Here is a 6,556-nt window from a genome sequence, read left to right as displayed (position 1 = left end):
GTGGCGTGGGTGCGCCAAAAATGCACCGGACATTTTGGGCACCACCTTTGGTAGTTCCTGAAGTCACTCCATCCTACCTCTACCCCACCCTACCCATCCTACCTCTTTGTCCCTTGCGCCGGTGGGAGGGACGGAGGCGTGGGTGCGCCAAAAATGCACCGGACATTTTGGGCACCACCTTTGGTAATTCCCGAAGGCACTCCATCCTACCTCTACCCTACCCATCCTACCTCTTTGCCCCTAGCGCCGGTAAGAGGGACGGAGCCGTGGGTGCGCCAAAATTGCACCAGACATTTTGGGCAACACCTTTGGTAATTCCTGAAGGCACTCCATCCTACCTCTTTGCCCCTTGTGCCGGTGGGAGGAACGGAGGCGTGGGTGCGCCAAAAATGCACCGGACATTTTGGGCACCACCTTTGGTAGTTCCTGAAGGCACTCCATCCTATCTCTACCCCTACCCTACCCATCCTACCTCTTTGCCCCTTGCGCCGGTGAGAGGGACAGAGGCGTGGGTGCGCCAAAATGCACCGGACATTTTGGGCACCTCCTTTGGTAATTCCTGAAGGCACTCCATCCTACCTCTACCCCACCCTACCCATCCTACCTCTTTGCCCCTTGTGCTGGTGGGATGGACGGAGGCGTGGGTGCGCCAAAAATGCACCGGACATTTTGAGCACCACCTTTGGTAATTCCTGAAGGCACTCCATCCAACCTCTACCCCAGCCTACCCATACTACCTCTTTGTCCCTTGTGCCGGTGGGAGGGACGGAGGCGTGGGTGCGCCAAAAATGCACTGGACATTTTGGGCACGTCCTTTGGTAATTCCTGAAGGCCTCCATCCTACCTCTTTGCCCCTTGTGCCGGTGAGAGGGATGGAGGCGTAGGTGCACCAAAAATGCACCGGACATTTTGGGCAACACCTTTGGTAATTCCCAAAGGCACTCCATCCTACCTCTACCCCAGCCTACCCATCCTACCTCTTTTCCCCTTGTGCCAATGGGGACGGACGGAGGCGTGGGTGCGCCAAAAATGCACCGGACATTTTGGGCACCACCTTTGGTAGTTCCTGAAGGCACTCCATCCTACCTCTACCCCACCCTACCCATCCTACCTCTTTGTCCCTTGCGCCGGTGGGAGGGACGGAGGCGTGGGTGCGCCAAAAATGCACCGGACATTTCGGGCACCTCCTTTGGTAATTCCTGAAGGCACTCCATCCTACCTTTACCCCATCCTACCTCTTTGCCCCTTGCGCCTGTGAGAGGGACGGAGGCGTGGGTGCGCCAAAAATGCACCGGACATTTTGGGCACCTCCTTTGGTAATTCCTGAAGGCTCTCCATCCTATCCTGACTCACTGCATCTCGAGGCTTCTGGAAGGTAAAGTGGTGATGGATGACCTTAAAAATCTTCCCAATGCCACATGCCTTCACTTCGGGATTATTTACGACCTGAACTTGGAGTACCCTCAGCAACTAAAAAACACTTTGGACTTTATTCTAGGAGTTAAACATGAACACACAAGGCTTTATTTTTACTTATGTGCCACTTTGACTTTTTCATGAAGTGAAATTTTTTAATTAAATTGCCATAACTAACGATATTGTAATTTGTAGCATTGGGTGATATGGGTACAAACGTTTTGATTATTTCTAGTTTTTTGATGAAGATAATTGGATGAGCTCCGATATCTGTTAAGTCTTACGGGATTCAGACCAACGCAATTATTCAACTAGATTTGAGTTAGTTCTATTCACTTGAAATAGTTATATTTGTACATTAAATGGTATTAAGTGGTATTAAATTGTGTAAAGACACATTTAATTCAAGATTTATTTATTGTTTTGATTAATTATTGACAGATTTATTTATTTCATTTTGTTCCATTTGGTCATCACATCGCCAAAAACAATATTTACAATATTATTGTCGACCAAATCGCCGATACCTAATTGTAAAATGTAATTTTGTATGTTTTTACGTTTTATACTGCTGAAGAAAAAAAAAGCATATAACCCCAAAATGTATTTTGTTATTTATTACATTATAATAGTTGAATGGGGGGTGTCATAACCCTTTGCAATAATCAGATCCAGCCGATATAACCACATGTTGATTTTCTTTATTTATATCATTTGCCAGCAAAAACAGTAACATGTTTAATCATAATCATCATAATGTAGCTGTCCTCCCCCGCTGAATACTTGGTATTACCCAACTATATGTTTGGCATGGGTGGAATCTACAGTATCTTGGATCCAATAAAACTAGAGCCAATAAATCCTCTTTTATTAATCACCCAATTCTGGTCTCCTTTCTGAGGATTTTTCCTTGAAGACGAACGTTACTGATAAACACGGAGAAGACACAGCAGACAACAAAGGAGACACAGGAAGAACGAAATTGGGGAGGACATCCTTCGGCAGTGGAGTAAAACAGACTGAGATGAGATGGCCTTGACTCTCACGTCAACTAAACATTCCCATGAAGTCAAGGCAACCAAATGCAAGTTTGTCTGTAGAGTCTAAGGTTGGACCTGGACTGAAGCGGCGAGGTCAGATAAAAGATCACGTACAGACAAAAAAAAAATCATGTTAGTTAGAATCATGCAATTAACTCAAAATGCATGTTTCGGGAATGTGAGTATAGCGGCCCATGCGAGGAGAACATGTGAACGCCACACTGAGATGTTCCACCCTTGAGTCCTGGGTTTCCTGACTGTGAGGCAGATGTCGTAAACACTATTACACCCTGTACCATTAAATAATAAATAATGGTTTTATTTCATTTGAACATGCATCAGATTACAATTGAGTGACACCTCCATCTGGTACTTTTACAATCAGTAACTGTTACATTTGTTCACTTCCTGCTTTCCATAATACAGTTTAAGGTTTTTGGTTGTTTTTTTTTTAATTTTGTAATTTTTTGTCCCGTACCGAAGTACAAGGTGATATGACCATACATTACATATGTTACATTTGTTCACTTCCTGCTTTCCTAATATAATTTAAGTTTTTTATTATTTTTTATTTTTTATTTTTATTTTGGTATGGATCAGATTCCAATTGAGTGCATCCCATAATCAGTTCCCAGTTCCACATGTCCAAAAGGAGTAGGAAGAAGCAAAGCTTATTAAATCCTACCCCTCCATCTGGTACTTTTACAATCAGTAACTGGTACATTTGTTCACTTCCTGCTTTCCTAATATGATTTAAGTTTTTTAATTATTTTTTTTATTATTTTTTAAATTATTTTTTATTATTATTTTTTAATTATTTTTTTAATTATCTTTTTACATTTTTTACATTTTTTTTATTTTATTTTTTATTTTATTTTTTATTATTTATTTTGGTATGGATCAAATTCCAATTGAGTGCATCCCATAATCAGTTCCCAGTTCCACATGTCCAAAAGGAGTAGGAAGAAGCAAAGCTTATTAAATCCTACCCCTCCATCTGGTACTTTTACAATCAGTAACTGTTACATTTGTTCACTTCCTGCTTTCCTAATATAGTTAAAGTTTTTTTGTTGTTGTTTTTTCATTTATTTCTTGTTATTATTTTTTTACATTAGAAAGAGTACCTGTTGTTGCCGCTAGAGATCGCTATAAACCGTTTTATACTCTGTGCACCCAAACGGGTTGAAGATATTTGTAAATAATGCAACGTAAAATATGTCTTTGCTGGCTTCGTGTTTAAAGGGGGGGGGGGGCGTGTTAACTGATGACTGAGAAGAAAGTATGAGGCCGAAGAGTTCCATAACAATTAGTTATGTTTGTCCTGTTCAGTGTTAACCGTGTGTGTCTGCGAGGCGACGCCTTGTTTGTCTTTGGCTTGAACCATCCACAGCATCATACTGTGCTGTTGTTTTGGCAGTGACACAGCATCCGTGTCACTGTCCTGTCGCTCATAACCTCACACCCCCAACAGTTCAACTCCCATGTGTGTGTGTGTGTGTGTGTTTCCAAAAGTGTCCGTCTGATCAAACAGCATATCGATACGCCGTATGCGTATCCGAGCAGAGCGTCTTAAAGAGAGTCTTAAAAAGCTGCAGCTGCATTTCCATGGCAACCGGGTGTTTTAATGGAGTGATATTATGGGCTGGAACGCAGGGTAATGACCGCTCTGGCCATCGGAATGCCTTGATCTTATCAGTATGGTGAGAGGGGATGCTCCCGCTTTCTGATGGTCTAACAGCCCCCTGCTCTAATAGACAGGCAGCCTGGGCCGCAGAGGTCACCTGGAAACCACCCCTCCCTCCCACGCACACACACACGTTCGTCCAATCTTGTCGCGGAGATTGTGTTCAATTCTCAGATCTATTCCTCCACGTATTTCAACATTTAAAGATTTTAAATGTAATGTAAAAATTTAAAGAACATTTAAACCCTCAAACAATACACAACGATGGACGAATTCAAGAAACAATACAAGCAGTTGATGTTTGCTAAATACAAGGATGAAGAGTCTTGAACCAGTCATGATGTGCTATATATATCACTATATTGACACTTACTATGGTACACATTATGGCATTGGATGCTCATATCACCGAGTACTTTGGTATATGACAAAAAAAAAAAATAACTTAAACTATATTAGGAAAGCAGGAAGTGAACAAATGTAACAGTTACTGATTGTAAAAGTACCAGATGGAGGGGTAGGATTTAATAAGCTTTGCTTCTTCCTACTCCTTTTGGACATGTGGAACTGGAAACTGATTATTTGATGCACTGAATTGTAATCTGATCCATACCAAAATAAAATAATAATAATAAAAAAATATATACTAAAAATGTAAAAAAAAATTTTTTTTTAATAATTTAAAAAAACTTAAATTATATTAGGAAAGCAGGAAGTGAACAAATGTAACAGTTACTGGTTGTAAAAGTACCAGCTGGAAGGGTAGGATTTAACAAGCTTTGCTTCTTCCTACTCCTTTTGGACACAAAAAATACAAAAAAATAAAAAATATAAATTTTATTAGGAAAGCAGGAGGTGAACAAATGTAACAGTTACTGATTTAATAAGCTTTGCTTCTTCCTACTCCTTTTGGACATGTGGAACTGGGAACTGATTATTTAATGCACTGAATTGTAATCTGATCCATACCAAAATAAAATAATAATAATAAAAAATATATACTAAAAATGTAAAAAAAAATAATAAAAAAAATTATTAAAAAAAACTTAAATTATATTAGGAAAGCAGGAAGTGAACAAATGTAACAGTTACTGATTGTAAAAGTACCAGCTGGAAGGGTAGGATTTAACAAGCTTTGCTTCTTCCTACTCCTTTTGGACACAAAAAATACAAAAAAATAAAAACAATAAATTTTATTAGGAAAGCAGGAGGTGAACAAATGTAACAGTTAGTGATTTAATAAGCTTTGCTTCTTCCTACTCCTTTTGGACATGTGGAACTGGGAACTGATTATTTAATGCACTCAATTATAATCTGATCCATGCCATAAATAAATAAATAAATAAATAAATAAATAAATAAATAAATAAATAAATAAATAAATAAATAAATAAATAAATAAATAAATAAATAAATAAAAATAATTCATTCATTCATTCATTTTCTACTGCTTTTTCCTCATAAAAAAAAACAAAAACAAAAAAAAAAAACCTTAAACTGTATTATGGAAAGCAGGAAGTGAACAAATGTAACAGTTACTGATTGTAAAAGTACCAGATGGAGGGATAGGATTTAATAAGCTTTGTTTCTTCCTACTCCTTTTGGACATGTGGAACTGGGAACTGATTATGGGATGCACTCAATTGGAATCTGATGCATGTTCAAATGAAATAAAACCATTACCATTACCATTACCATTACCATTACCATTACCATTACCATTACCATTACCATTACCATTACCAAATGCTATTGAAGGAGCGAGAAAGGGAGGAATGCAGCAAACAAGTGTAATGAGAAAAGTGCATACAAGAGACTTAGTGAGAATCAGCACACGGGAACCGCCTGTCACTGTTTTGGCATCCTCACCACACACCGGCCACAATCTCATGCACACATGTATACACTAATGTATACACTAACAAATCCTATAAGTCCGTTTGAATACAGCAGCAGACGTCTTCTGCTCTGTTTGTTTGAAATTTTGTGATGAATCGGCGCTTTTCCGCTAACTCTTACTCAGTCCTTATCCAATACTTACGTGGGTCTGACCTTAACACGTCCAACATGTCCACATTCGGGTTTCTCCACGTGATTGCCGCTTGTGTGTGTGTATGTTTGCAGGCACAGTGACAGCGATAGATAGGGTGTCTGAGAGGTGCAGATAGCCTTAGAACCGAACTCTACTCACTCATTGAGTCAGACAAAAAACAACACACGCGCACGCCTTGTTCACAACACTAAATGATGACGAGTGGAAGTTGCGTTTATTCTCCTTTCATACACTGTAGTGTATATTAAGGACATAATGTATTCCCAGTATCGCCTTGCGATTGTCACTAAGTGTATATAATCGGGAGGAGTTCATCTCATTCACTATAAATGTCACTTTATGTCAGATATACAGTATTTTCAT

Source organism: Doryrhamphus excisus, chromosome 10 (assembly GCF_030265055.1).
Source record: "Doryrhamphus excisus isolate RoL2022-K1 chromosome 10, RoL_Dexc_1.0, whole genome shotgun sequence".
Classification (NCBI taxonomy): Eukaryota; Metazoa; Chordata; class Actinopteri; order Syngnathiformes; family Syngnathidae; genus Doryrhamphus; species Doryrhamphus excisus.
The sequence above is the reverse complement of the archived record's forward strand: the minus strand, read 5'-3'. Positions refer to the sequence as shown.